The 14,472-nt window shown below is 42.3% G+C and overlaps 1 non-coding gene across 1 annotated transcript; it reads right to left on the bottom strand.

Moving 5' to 3' along the window:
- Positions 1-13,663: 13,663 nt before the first annotated feature.
- Positions 13,664-13,735, bottom strand: TRNAA-CGC (transfer RNA alanine (anticodon CGC)). Its single transcript has one exon. It is a non-coding gene; the product is annotated as a tRNA-Ala (tRNA).
- Positions 13,736-14,472: the final 737 nt, after the last annotated feature.

The following is a 14,472-nucleotide window of genomic DNA, read 5'->3' as shown; positions in this document are numbered from 1 at the left end:
TAAGACATATAGACTGGCAGAGCTTAAGGCTTCAGGGGCAGAAAGCAAACGTTTTCCCAGTAGATCACAAGGAGTGATAGTGAGTGGTGTCACTCTCATTTCTACCCCTTGGTTCCTGGACCCATGGATCCTGCCTATTGAGAAACAGCACCATACAGTGGATGCTGATTCAGAGCACACACAACTTCCTGGAGAACATTACCCCAGTCCTGTAAGGTATTGCCACCCAGCTAGCACCATAATTGGGTCTTCAAAAGACCATTTCACTGTTCTAACAACCCAGCTACCTCTGGATGATGGGGAAGATAGTATGACCAGAGAATTCCATGAGCATGTGCCCATTCCTGCATTTCATTTGCTGTGAAGTGGGTTCCTTGATCAGAAGTAATGCTGTGTGGAATACCATGACGATGGATAATGCATTTTGCAAGTGCATGGGTGGTAATTTTTGTGGAAACACTGTGTGCTGGGAATTCAAACCCATATCTGGAGTATGTGTTTATTCCAGTTAGAACAAATCACTGTCCCTTCCATGATGGAAGTGGTCCAATGTAATCAACCTGCCACCACGTAGCCGGCTGATGACCTCGGGGAATGGTGCCATATCGGGGGCTGAGTGTGGGTCTCTGCTGCTGGCAGATTGGGCACTCAGCAGGGGCCAGGCCAGCTTTGGTAAATGGAAGTCCATGTTGCTCAGCCCATGCATAACCTCCATCCCTGCCACCATGACCACATGTTCATGACTCATTGGGCAGTGGCAGGAGTGGCTGAGTAAAGAGGATGTCTTGTATCCACAGGGTGGGTCATCTTATCCACTTGGTTATTAAAACCTTCCTCTGCTGAAGTCACCCTCTGGTGTGCATTCTCATGGAACACAAATATTTTCATGTTTTTCACCCACTCAGAAAGGTCTATCCACATACCTCTTCCCCAGACCTCTTTGTCACCAATTTTCTAATCAGGCTCTTTCCCTGACCATCCAGCCAAACCATTAGGAACAGCCCGTGAGTCGGTATACAAACGCACCTCAGGCCAGTTCTCCTGCAAAGCAAAATGAACAACCAGGTGCACTGCTCGAAGTTCCACCCACTGGGAGGATTTCCTCTCACCACTGTCCTTTAAGGACATCACAGAATGGGGTTGCTGCAGCTGTACATGTCCAGGTGGTCACTGCATATTGTGCAGAACCATCTGTAAACCAGGCCCAATTGTTCTCTTCCTCAGTCAATTCACTGTAAGGAATTCCCCAAGAGGCCATAGCTCTGGTATGGGAAAGAGAAGGTAATGTGGCAGGAGTGGAGACCATGGGCATTTGGGCCCTTTCCTCATGTAACTTACTTGTGCCTTCAGGACCTGCTCTGGCCCGACCTCGTATATACCATTTCCCTTTTATGATGGAGTGCTGCTGCGCACACCCAACTTTATGGATTGGTGGGTCAGACAACACCCAGCTCATGATAGGCAACTCAGGTCTCATGGTAACTTGGTGACCCATGGTTAAGCATTCAGTCTCTACTAAGGCCCAGTAGCAAGCTAAACACTGTTTTTCAAAAGGAGAGTAGTTGTCTGCAGCAGATGGTAAGGCTTTGCTCCAAAATCCTAAGCATGTGCATTGTGATTCTCCTATAGGTTTGAGTTTCTCCCCATTATGATTCAAATTTCCAAGTCAAACTTTTAGAGATTAAAGAATGCAATATTGGGACTGGGTGGCATTAACATCAGATTAGATATTAGAAAATAAAATATCAGTGAAATTGAACACATAGCAATAGAAACTATTTAAATAAGCCCTCATTGCTTAAGAGAGTCGAAGGAATTCCCCAGGTAGGGAAGTTTAATAGTTTTATGTTGGTTTTTGTTTGTTTATTTTGTTTCAGTTTAAGAGACTTTGCAAATATACATATAATTTTTGCCTAAAATACTCTGGCTTTTTGTTTGGGGGCGGCTCATCCAGATGTTAAAGTATTAGAATATAGGCAATACTATGTTTATTTTAGTCCTAAGTAGATTTATTTATGGTTCTTATGTTGAGGATTAATTGAGGTTCCTGGATTTGTGGGCTAATAGTTTTTATAGGAATTTTTAAAACCATTATCTATTTAACTATTTTTCTGCCATTCTTATTTCAGACTTCACTTACAAGTAAATGGGTTTGCTTGAAGTCATTCTGCAGTCTACTGATGATGCTCTTTTTCTTTGCGTGGTGTTTTTTGCAAGGACAGGCACCGGGATTCGAACCCAGGTCTCCAGTATAGCAGGTGAGAACTCTGCCACTTAGCCACCATGGTCCATCCTGCATATTTAATTTAAATTTATGGAAATTTGAACCATAATGGGGAGAAAATCAAACCTATAGGAGAATCACAATGCACATGCTTAGGATTTTGGAGCAAAGCCTTACCATCTGCTGCAGATAACTACTCTCCTTTTGAAAAACAGTGTTTAGCTTGCTACTGGGCCTTAGTAGAGACTGAATGCTTAACCATGGGTCACCAAGTTACCATGAGACCTGAGTTGCCTATCATGAGCTGGGTGTTGTCTGACCCACCAAGCCATAAAGTTGGGTGTGCGCAGCAGCACTCCATCATAAAAGGGAAATGGTGTATACGAGGTCGGGCCAGAGCAGGTCCTGAAGGCACAAGTAAGTTACATGAAGAAGGGGCCCAAATGCCCATGGTCTCCACTCCTGCCACATTACCTTCTCTTTCCCATACCAGAGCTATGGCCTCTTGGGGAATTCCTTACAGTGAATTCACTGAGGAAGAGAACACTTGGGCCTGATTAGAAAATTGGTGACAAAGAGGTCTGGGGAAGAGGTATGTGGATAGACCTTTCTGAGTCGGTGAAAAACATGAACATATTTGTGTCCCATGTGAATGCACACAACAGGGTGACTTCAGCAGAGGAAGATTTTAATAACCAAGTGGATAAGATGACCCACCCTGTCGATATATAATTTTCATGGCTCCACTTAAGTGTTCAAATATATGGAATATGGTAATAATAGCCACTGTAATGTCTTTGGTCATTCTAACATCAAATTTCCTGCCTTTTTGCATAGCTGGTAATTTTCAATTAGATGCCAGGTTTTGTGAATTTTACATTTTGGGATGCTGGGCATTTTTTTATTCCTGTAAGTCTTCTTAAGCATTGTTCTGAGATGTGGTTAAGTTACCTGGGAACAGTTTGGTATTTTTGGGTCTTAGATGTGTTAAACAAGGCAAGAGTAATATTTAGTTTAGGCAGATTTTTCACTTTCAGTGCAGGATCTTTTTCAGTACTCCATCCAATACCCCTTGACTAGTGAGGTTTTCCAGTCTGTTGGATGAGAATAATGAGTGCTTTTACTGTACCCATAGTCCTTTCAGATGGCTCCTTCCCTGCTTTAGGGCATTCTTCATGTGCATGATAATTAGAACTCAGTTGAACACTAGACGGCGTCTTCTGCAGAGCTTCTGGGTTCTCTTTCTGCGCAGCTCTCCTGTCTCTGTTACTCTATCCTCAGGACATTGGCTGCCTTTGTCTCCCTGGATCTCAATTCCTAATCTCAGCTCTAGGAATCACAGGGCTCTCCCTGGGGTCTCTCTTCCTGTGCCATGACCCGGGAATGCTCTCAAGGAGTAAGCTGGAACAGTCGTTACGTTCATTTTGTTCCCTTTTTCTCAGAGATCACTGCCCTTCTTGCCTGATTTCACCCAGTGTCTTGAAAATTATTGTTTGATATATTTGCCTGTTTTCTTTTAAAAATATTTTTTTGGTTTATTTGAGGAGGAGAGTCATTCCAATCCCTATTACTACATTTTGTCGAGAAGAAGTCCCCTACGTACCAGTTTTAGAGTGAATCATGTCTGAAGAAAGAAGAAAACAAAAGTATAGATTCAAAAACATCTTGCTTCCATGAATATGTGTTAACAGTTCTGATGGTGAAGTTCTGGTATTACCTTGGCCAAATGATGATGCCCAGTTGTCTGGTCAGGCAAGCCCTGGACTGACCATTGCTCCAAGGATAATTCATGGTTGGAAAGCTGGTGTAGTAAACCAACAGTTATGCAGTACAAGGAAGAAAATGATACCTGATTGGATTATGGATCTATACAAAGGAATGAAGAGCATTAGAAATGGCAATTATGTATATAAATATATAAGATTCTTTTCTTATTACTTAAATAATTTTAAAAGGTCATTGACTGGGTAAACAAAAGCGGTAAGTGTCCACTCTTTGCAATTAATTAAGAGGTGAAACTAATAGACCTGGCTCTCTAAGAACCAAACAAGCCCAAAGATAAATTCCAAAGTGGTAAAAAGAAAAAAGGGAAATTGGGGATCTACAGTTTAAAACCTCTTGAATTTAGGTTACTAGCACTGAAGTTAACCTACCCTCAACCTCACTATTTGGGATCCCACTAAAAACTGCCTTGCTCTCACTGATTTTCTCATTTGTACTTCCCATATGTGCACATGTTTAGGGCTTATTCTCTTTCTCTAATGTAGGAAAAGGTGGGGTATTACCAAATAAATTACTCTGTCTACTTATCAGAGTCATTTTGTGAGGTATATTTGTCTGGTGAATGGGGGACTTTAACCAGGAACATGAAAAACAGTCAGGCTTAGTACAAAAGCTTCAAACTTAAAGGAACAATTAATTTTCCCCAATAGATAGCTCAAAATGCCTCTGAAGCTAGAATTGTCTGTAGGTATAGAATAAGGTGGGGAGTGAATGGGATAATGTTGGGCTGCTCTTTTAGTTGTAAAGGTGCAAAACACAGTTCTTCCCATGAATATCTACAGCTCATCGTACATGTTAAGGTCTCCTCAGCCTCTGCCCACTGGGTCCCTCCAGCAACCCCTAGTTTTTGTGAAAACAAGTTTCCCTACAAATGTCCAAGTGGAACCATCTTTATTGGGAAACACTTCCCTAATTCAGTAGCTGTGATATATCCCTTTTTACGCATTGGGCTAAGGGTAGGTATGTGTGTCCTTTCTGCCAACACACTGTAAATGCAAGTCTTCCAGAGGGGCTTCTAGGAAAGCTGTTTCCATTGATAAAAAGAGAATGTCCTAAGGGAGAACATCCTTTTGCCTTTGCCTATACTTTCCTGTTTGAAACACTGTTGCAAAGAGAAGACAGGAAGTTTGGAGCTGCTGTGATCACCTTGTAACCATGATGGTGTCACAGATTGAATTGTGTTCTCCCGAAAAGATATATTCAAGTCCGAAGTTCTAGCCGTGAATGTGGCTCTATTTGGAAATATGTGTTTGGCGATGTCATTAGTTGAGATGAGGATAAACTGGAGTAGGTGACAGATCCTATTAATCTGGTAGAGCTGCTGCCCTTATATTAAGGGAAGAAGAGAAGTGAACGCTAGAGGGGAGAAGAGATGCAGAGGGTGGGGGGAGAAGAGATGCAGATGGTGGGTGGAGAAGGCTGTGTGGCCAGGGCCATAGACTGAAGTGCTGCAGCTGCAAACCAAGGAATGCCAAAGATGACCGGCAACCTACCAGAAACTAGGGAGAGGCGAGGAGGAATTCTCCTTACCTCTTCAGAAAAGATGACCCTACCAGCACCTTGGTTTCAGACTCCAGAACGATAAGATGATAAATTTCTGATGCGGTTCTTTGTTAAGGCAGCTCTAGGAAACAGTCAGAGTAAACACTTGAGGATAACAGGATAGAAAGGAGAGGAATCTGGTCTTTGATAATATTGTTGAGTAACCTCCTCAACCTTTCTTCAGACTTCTCGTTATGCGCAATTAATACACTGTTCTTACTTGAACTCCTAATATCCATGTTTTCTGCTATTGAAAAAGAAAATATCTTAACTGAAATTGAGGACTTTAGGTAAGGAATGGACATAATGTGATGTACATTTTTCAAAGATAATTCTGGCTGCCATGTGGAGCATGGCTATAAGGGAGTTTGGAGAGTACAAGTGACTAGCTAGGACGCTACTTTGGAAATACTGTCAAGAGGTATGATGCAGCTGAGGAATGCCAACTATCCAACATGCAGGTAGAGGTCAATAACCGGGAACCAATACTCCAGAAGCTGACTCTGATCTGGATTACATTCCATACAGGCTGCAATATGAAGTCAAGACCAATCATCCTGATTCAGGAGGCGAGAAAAATCTAATAACTCTCTTAAAGGAATTGTCAGCTATAAAGTTTCGAGATCAGACTTTTCCTGCAATTTTAACCCAGTGGCTGTTGAGCAAAAAGAGACTAAAAGCTGCATTTGTGCTACTGTTAGACTATGACTGCAATGCAGGAACTACAAGAGCAAATGGACTGGAGCTGTCACCACTGACCGAAGAAGAGAAAAGTGTGGCAGAACCATTAAAATCTCATATACTAGACTTGTGAAGACATGGACTTGCAAGCGGGGACTCTAGTGGAGAAGAGACAAGTTCCAGAGAGATTTGGGAAGATGCTTTGAGTCCTTTCTGACCGGGATCAGGGAGCGCTGCTGAGGGAGAGTAGAGTTTGTCTATTTTGTTTACCATTGTATCTCCAATCCTTAGAACAGTGTCTAGCACCCAGCGCTTAATCAATATTTATTGAATGAACATTTTTGTTCAGGTTGTGAAAAGTGGAGGAAAGAAGTGGTAGATTTCCAATGCACTATTGAGAAAATGGACTTGGTGCTCCATTGAGTAGCAGGCAATAGGCAATGCCCAGGTTGGGGGTTAGTGACATCCATTTACCAAGGTGGAAAAGAGTGAAGAGAAGTTCAGTGGAAAGGAGCAAGACTTCTGTCTTGATAATATTATGTTAGAGATGCCTGTTAAACACCTATGTGGAGACATTATGCAGGGAGTAAAATTTGTAAATTTCTAGAAGAGATAAAGTTTAGATAGACTGATTTCGTTGTCTCTGGCATGGAAGTTATTGAGCTCTCCTAAGAATAATGTGTGTAGAGAAAAGAGGTGGAACCCAGGACAGATCTGTGGGGCCCCCTAGCATTTGGAAGTCAAGCAGAAATGAAGGAGTCAGCAAATAAAGCTGAGAGGAAGTATTCAGAGACAAAAAAGGAAAAAATAAAACAGTATGTATTTATAAATGTCCAGAGAAATGAGTGTTTTGGAAAAGAATGAGTGGCTGTGTTTCTTAAATGCAGGTCAATGAAATACTTCCAAGGATGCAACCACTGGCTCTGCCATCATGGAGTCCATGGGCTACCTTCAACTATCAACTGAAAAAGAGGAAATAGAAGCCTTTCTGGAGTGGTTTGTGGAAACAATGAGGTGAGGAAGAAGAGACACTATTTCAAGGAATTTTTGTCATGAAAAAGAGCAGAGATTTGGAGTAGCATCTAGAGGAAGGTGTAGAGTCAGTAGAGTTTTGTTTTTTCTTAAGGGTAAGAATTATGAGGCCATGTGATTTTTTTTTTCCAGAAATGGACAAAGCAAGAAAGAATATCTGCAGAAGAAAATCTCTTTCAGAACTCAAGGCTGGATGATCTAGAGCACAAGTGGAATTTTCCAAGGAAACTAATATACCTTGTAATATACTTTGTTCACAGTAAGAGCAGGGAAACAAAAATGCATCTTTATAGATGTACATAATGTACATAATGATAAGGTATTTTCTGTCTGACTGTTTCTATTGTGAATATTATGTGAAGCTTGGGCATCAGTTGAGTATGGAAGGGAGGGATATAGGAGATTTGAATCAAGAAGAGAAGATGCGAAATAGTCATTATTAGGGGAGATAAATCAAATCCACTAGGAGACAATAGTGGATTCTAGGCATTATTGTCTACAAATTTAACACTTATTGCTGGAAATTTAAAATGAGTCCCATATGCATAGGTAGGTATTTTCCTCTTGAAAATTTTAACTTCTCAGGCACTGGCATGGAACAGACGCATAGTTACTTTTAACCTTACCAGAAAAGCCCAGTGCAAGGGGAGAAGAGAAGTTGATATGCGAAACGAATTTGAAGAATAAGCTAGAGATGCACTGTAAATAAATTAGTGGAAAACTAATATATAGTTAGAGAAATAATAGAGATAGATCTGGGAGTTCTTGGCAACTGATTAGATATATGTGGGAATAAGAGGGCAAGGTGTCTGTGGAATAATAATGCAGAGATGTTATGTTGCAGAGATGTTACCTGGGCTATATGGATCCAACACTTGTTAGGGTGATGGGGCTGAAAATGTATATTTGGGAAATATCAGCATATGGAGGGTATTTGGAGAAATTGAAGTATATAAGGATACCTAGGAAAAGTGTACAGAGTATAAAGAAAGAACATCTATGTCTGAACTCTGAAAAACATCAACATTTAAACCAAAAAAGGAAAGCTACAAAATAACTTGGGTGAAATCAGTAAAATGTCTTATCTTGAGACAAGGAAAAAAGTGTTTCAAAGGAATGATAATTAGGGTCAAATACTAAATGTGTCTAGTAAAGTGAAGACAGTATGTCTATTAGATTTAGAGAGAAAGGAATCATCAGTGATTCTGGTAAGAGTAGTTTCATTGGAATTCTAGGATACAAGGTTGTTTCCAGAGGATTGAGAATTAAGAGTGAGACAAGGAATGGAGAGATAGAATAGAGATGTCCATTTCAAGAAACTTGGCTGAGATTGGGAGAAGAGAAAGGGTCATGGCTATAAGAGAACACTTAGAAAGGGGTGAGGGGGTTTAGTATGGAAGAAATTTGAACCATTTGAAATAATAATGAGAAGAAATCAGTAGAGAAGAAGAGGTCTGAGATGTGAGTGCAGCAGGAATAACAGGCAGGAGACGGACTGAGCAGGTGGGGGGCCAGCTGTGGGGGACTGAAGGGCCTGGCACAGAGAGTGTCACCTGCAGACTATTAGAGCAGAATGACCTCGGAATTAGTTACAAACGTGGAATCTCAGGCCTATTCAAGGCCCACGAGACCTACATTTTAGAGAAATTCACAGGTGACTTCTATGCTCATTAAACTTTGTGCAGCACTGGGAAAAGGGATATTTCTTCCATTTTAACAGGCAGGAATGTAAAAAGAATGTATCCACATATAGGTGCATTTATAAGCTGATGAAGAAATTTAAGACACCTTTCATTTGGCAATATTCTTGTGTTTGAAATATGAGGTAAACGCATTAGCTGGAGGGACAGAGAATTGGATTAGACGTTTCAAGAGAGTAAAGACTTTTTGCGGTAAGAATTGTAAAGAACAAAATATAAATCCTACTAGGAATAATTGGAAGGGCAGTAAGGTAGGACTGAATTGCGGTGAGAGAGGGAGTCAGGAGTCAGGGGGAGATTGGAAGACACGCCTTGGAGAGGGAGGAAGGATCCTGGAGATGCTGGGAAGGGCAGTGGCTCCCGATCTCCTTCAGGGCCTCCAAAGGGGACACAGCCCTGTGGACACCTGCATGTTAGCCCAGTAAAGTCATTGTTCTCACTTCTGATGTCCAGAAATGTAAGATTAAAAAGTATGTGTATATAACAATATATATATATAGTTAAGCCACTGGGCTTTGGGCAACCAACAAGAAACTACTAATACAAATACTAACCCAATACTATCATTAAAAAGAGCAGCTGATATTTGTGAACCCTCATATTGCTCATATTTATTTAAGCTCACTTAATCCTTATAGTATATATCACATACCCACTGAGTTCTTGACATGAGTCTGTTATTATGCTAAGTACATTAAATGCACTATTTTATTTACGATTATACAGTCCTGTGAGTTTGCATCATTATTCCCCCACTTTACTCATGACAGAACTGAGGCTCAAATCAATGACATAGTCTGACTCAGGTCCCACATTAGATGTTGTGTTAGTTAGATTCAGTTGTCAACTTGGCCAGGTGAGCATACCTAATCTTGTTGCTGCGGACATAAGCACGGTACGTGAACCTCATCTGTTGCCAATTACATCTGCAGTCGGCTAGGAGGCGTGTCTGCTGCAATGAGTGACGTTTGACTTAATTGGCTGGTGCTTAAATGAGAGATCGCAACGTAGCACAGCCTAGCAGCTTGGCATTCCTCATCTCAGCACTTGCAGCTCAGCCCGGGCCCTTGGAGATAGAGAAAGAAATCACCCCGGGGAAAGTTGTTGGAACCCAGGGGCCTGGAGAGAAGACCAGCAGAGACCATCCCGTGCCTTCCACGTAAGAAAGAACCTCAGTGGAAAGTTAGCTGCCTTTCCTCTGAAGAACCAACAAAATAAATCCCCTTTTATTAAAAGCCAATCCGTCTCTGGTGTGTTGCATTCCGGCAGCTAGCAAACCAGAACAGATGTGAAGCTGAGATTCAAGTCTCAGCATCTAACTCCAGAAACTGCATTCTAAAAAACAGTTCTATACTGCATGGATTTACTGCTGTGCTAAAAAACAGTTCTATACTGCATGGATTTACTGCTGTGCATAACACTCTTTCCTGACAATATCAATAGCTGACTCTGGGTATGAGTAGGTTGCAGTGAAATAGAAATATAGGTTTTGGGGAAAAATTTCAAGGGACTGAGAAGCTGAGTGCTGGATCCTGTCTAAATGGATGCTGAAGACTCCAAGGATGACAGGATAAAGCCAGACATGGAAGCCTTCATTAAATAAGAAAGAGTGTTCTTGATGAGAGATGTGAGACGGCTGTATAAGCCCTAGACTCCAAGGAGAAGGGTTTTACATTCAGGTAAAAATGCAATCATTTGGGATTTGGAATGTGGTTTCACGAAGGAACCAGTTGATTTTCTGACCCTGACATTGGAGAATGGGTTCCAAGAAATTATATCTTCTCCACAGTCCAAAAGATCCCATTGGAAGTTGGGTTGTTTGTAACTATTATGTACCCCAGAAAAGCCCTGCTCTTTTAATACAGTCTGGGTCCAGACTTACTGTCTTTTGATTAGGTTGTTTCCATGGAGATGTGACCCCTGCCCACTCAAGGTGTGTCTTAATTAGTTTACTGGAGTCCTTAAAAGAGCTCGCAAAGAGAGAAAGACTCTTGGAGATGCTTGGAGAGCCAACACAGAGAGCAGCGAGATGGACATTTGGAGATGCTAAGCTAAGAGAGGAAAGCCAGTGTCTGCTCTGGAGAAGCTATGTGAGGACTCACAGATGCTTAGAGTGAAAGCCACTGGAATGAGAAGCTGAAAACAAAGAACCAGGGGCAAGGACCAGTGGACACCTGCCATGTGTCTTCCCAGCTGACATGGCGTTCCAGATACTGGCTGCCTTTCCTCCAAGAAGGTATCCTGTTGTAAGTGTCTTAATTTGGACATTTCCACAGCTTTAGAATTGTAACTTGTAACTTAATAAATTCCTTTTATAAAAACTAATTCATTGCTGGTATATTGCATTCTGGCAGTTTTAGCAAATGAAACAGAAGTGAAAAAATGGGTGGAAAAATGTGTAAATTGAGAAATGAAGAGACTGAGATAGGTGGGACTTCGGAATTTAGCTTCTTCCTTGAAGTGGATCCAGTCTTGCTGGGTCTTAATCTTTTGGGAAAAAGTCAGCCATATCCTACTGCTGAGGTGCTGGGAGAGATTTTAAGCCTCTGATTGCTCTTATTTTGGTTCCTGAGCAATGGCCACAGGACAAGTCTTCATTTTCTGAAATTTAATCTTCAGTGAAAGTCTCCACCACAATTCATATGAACTCTTGTAACAATATCTTACCTAGTTTCCTGTTTTCATCTCATTTCACCATCATTCCCAACTTATTTTCCACATTATTTACATAATTAACTTTGTAAAATTCAAATCTTATTGTGATAGTCTCTTTTTTGTAATGCTTCATTGTTTCTTAATTGCCTACAGATTCCCCTAGGAAGGCCTAAGCAGAGGCATCTCAGTGAGAACGGTTGTTTTGCTTTGTTTTGTTTTGGTGATTGAACTCCTTTATTATGTTTAGGAAATCTGACATTTTGGTGCCAGATGCTTATGTTTTTTTCCATTTAAGTTAACCACATTCATTGTTTGCTTTTGGCAACCAAGACTCTGATTGATGCAGAATCCAAGGCCCTTGATGAGCTATATATTCTAGAATTTCTTACATCATTTCCCACCATTCTCTATCACATCTTATGATCCAGTCACATGTCACCACCTAAATTTTCTAACAATATTTTTGTTGTCTTCATGCCACATGCATATTGTTTATTGTAACTAGCAAAACACCTTCATTTCCAAATGTAAAACTTCCACTCATTCTTTAATACACATAAGTGTCTCTTTTTGTGTGAAAATTTCCTTGACCTACCTGCCCAAGAAGAGTTGTTCCTACCCTTTTCTGTGGCCTAGTGTATTTTTTACACATCTCGGACATGGTAATTATGATACAGAGTTTCAAGGATGTGTTTATAAATTGGCTCTCTCTCACTGGACTTTCTATTGTATCCCTTAACTTGCCACAGTTACAGAATAACGTAGAAAAGCCAACCAACACATTTGTTTAATAATGGTTGGATTTCCTCTTCACATGGCAATGAAATACATACCATCGATTTTAGAGTATTTTAAAAATGTGAACAGAAAAAATAAAGTAAATGCACTATCAATTGTCCAAAGCACTCAATTAAATAAAATAATAAACTTAAGTGCAATACAAATTATGTAAGATTAAAAATTGATTTCAGTTGCCCAGAATGCAACCAAAGTTGGGTCCTCAAGTGATGTCAGGCTAGCTTCTATGGGTTTCTAGTCAACTTCACTATTTCTAACTTCTACTACTCCTGCCCCAATCTTGTGCAGGGCCAAAGATGCTGTAGTCCATCAGGTAAGTCTCTGAGTGCCCATGTGAAGAGCAAAGCAGATAGGGTTTCACTTAATGCAGCCTAAATCATTCTCTCACAGGTAACGATATTTCCTCTTTCCAGATGCGTTCATGGGATGAACTTACTTCTGAATTGTCCCTCTGGCTTTGTGCTGCTTGCCTCCTAATAACCACCCCTGCCAAGGAAGTGTCTCGCAATGAGGGAACAGGGCGGTGGCTAATTAACCAAAGCGCAGAGAAAGAATAACAAAGACAGGAAATAGTTTGATTTAAAGGAAATGATAAAAACAGAAGCGAGAAGGAGTAAAATACTTTCTTTGATAATGTAGACAATGCTCCTAGCAGCCAGCGCTCTTCCTCTTCCCTTACCGACCGGGTGGTCCCTGAAAATGGTTCGCTATTCACTTGACGCAGTAAATCCTACAAACTTTCGCAAATCAAGAGGCTCAAATCTTCGTGATCCCTTTAGGAACCCCCGAGAAACCGCTCAGGCTATATCGGGGATGCATATTCGAAAAGCCACCCAGGGTCTGCAGGGCGTCCCTCTGCAGAAGCTGCGTGGCGCGCCCAGGCTACACAGCGGGCCCGGCAGGGGCAGCCCAAAGCGAGGGCCGAAGTGTCGAGGCGCAGCCTTACAACTCGGAGAGTGATGCTGAAGGCGAGGGGCTCCACGTGGCCCCTCGGGTGGAGCAGACCCAGTGAGCAGAGACCCTCAGGTGCACGCGGGCCTCACCCACGCGCGCGTCCCCCTGACGGCAGAAGGGCGCATTGTTCCTAAACCAGAAAGAAGGAGGTCTCCAGAGGAAACGGAAAAGAAAGAACTTGTGGCTCTGGAATAAAGTCATCATAAAATAAATACAAATTAAAGTTTTTAAAAATAATAAATCTAGACAAAAGGCTGAGTGTTGAAAGGAAGGGAATAAAGTGGAGGGCCGCCTGTGGAGATGCCGGGGATCGAACCCGGGGCCTCATACATGCGAAGCATGCGCTCTACCACTGAGCTACATCCCCTGCCCGCGAAAACTTCCGCGTGGGATTCCTCTGTGGTTAGGAGACCCCAACGTGCGGCTATTATTTTGCGTCTGGTCACCGAGCGCGACCGAGGACAAATGCCACCCGAAGCCTCACCGGTGCATCCAGCAGTCCCGGCTTCCGCGGGACGCGCGCCGCCTGGCTGTGCTGAGACCCGGGACAAGACCAGAAGCTTCAGCACAGTGATCCCTTCTCCAAGACCCTCGCGCTCTTCTTCGTTGGCTAATCCCAATCCCGAGAGGAAAGGATTAAGTGTTTTTTTTCAAGAGCCTCTGGAGACTGGCATGCCAGCCAAAGGATCCTGGAAAACGCGCCCGAATTCCTTGCGGCTGAGTGGGTGGAACGGTCAGCGCGTCGCTGCAGCTGCCGCGCGAAACCTCTGTGCCTGCGGCTGCCCGGCACAGATCCAGCAGCCCTGCTGTCCGCAGCGGTTTTCTGTGAAGTTTGGCTGTATAAAAATCTTGGACTTAATAGGAAAGAAAACAAGTTGGAATTAATAGGGCTAAGAGATATAAAATGGAGCGGGAGGTCGCTTGCAGGCGACGTGTGCAGGTCTCAGCGGAGATCCCAAACTGCCAAGCAGGCAAAGCCTCATCAGCAACGTTCCTCAAAACCCGCGGACACCCAGACCATAAACAATCCGAACAAAGAGCTCAGTGACCCTGCAGGACAGTCAGAGTATCCCAACACCCGCCAACAACAAACAAAGTCTCTAA

The sequence above is a fragment of the Tamandua tetradactyla genome, chromosome 5 (assembly GCF_023851605.1).
Source record: "Tamandua tetradactyla isolate mTamTet1 chromosome 5, mTamTet1.pri, whole genome shotgun sequence".
Classification (NCBI taxonomy): Eukaryota; Metazoa; Chordata; class Mammalia; order Pilosa; family Myrmecophagidae; genus Tamandua; species Tamandua tetradactyla.
The sequence above is the reverse complement of the archived record's forward strand: the minus strand, read 5'-3'. Positions and strand labels throughout refer to the sequence as shown.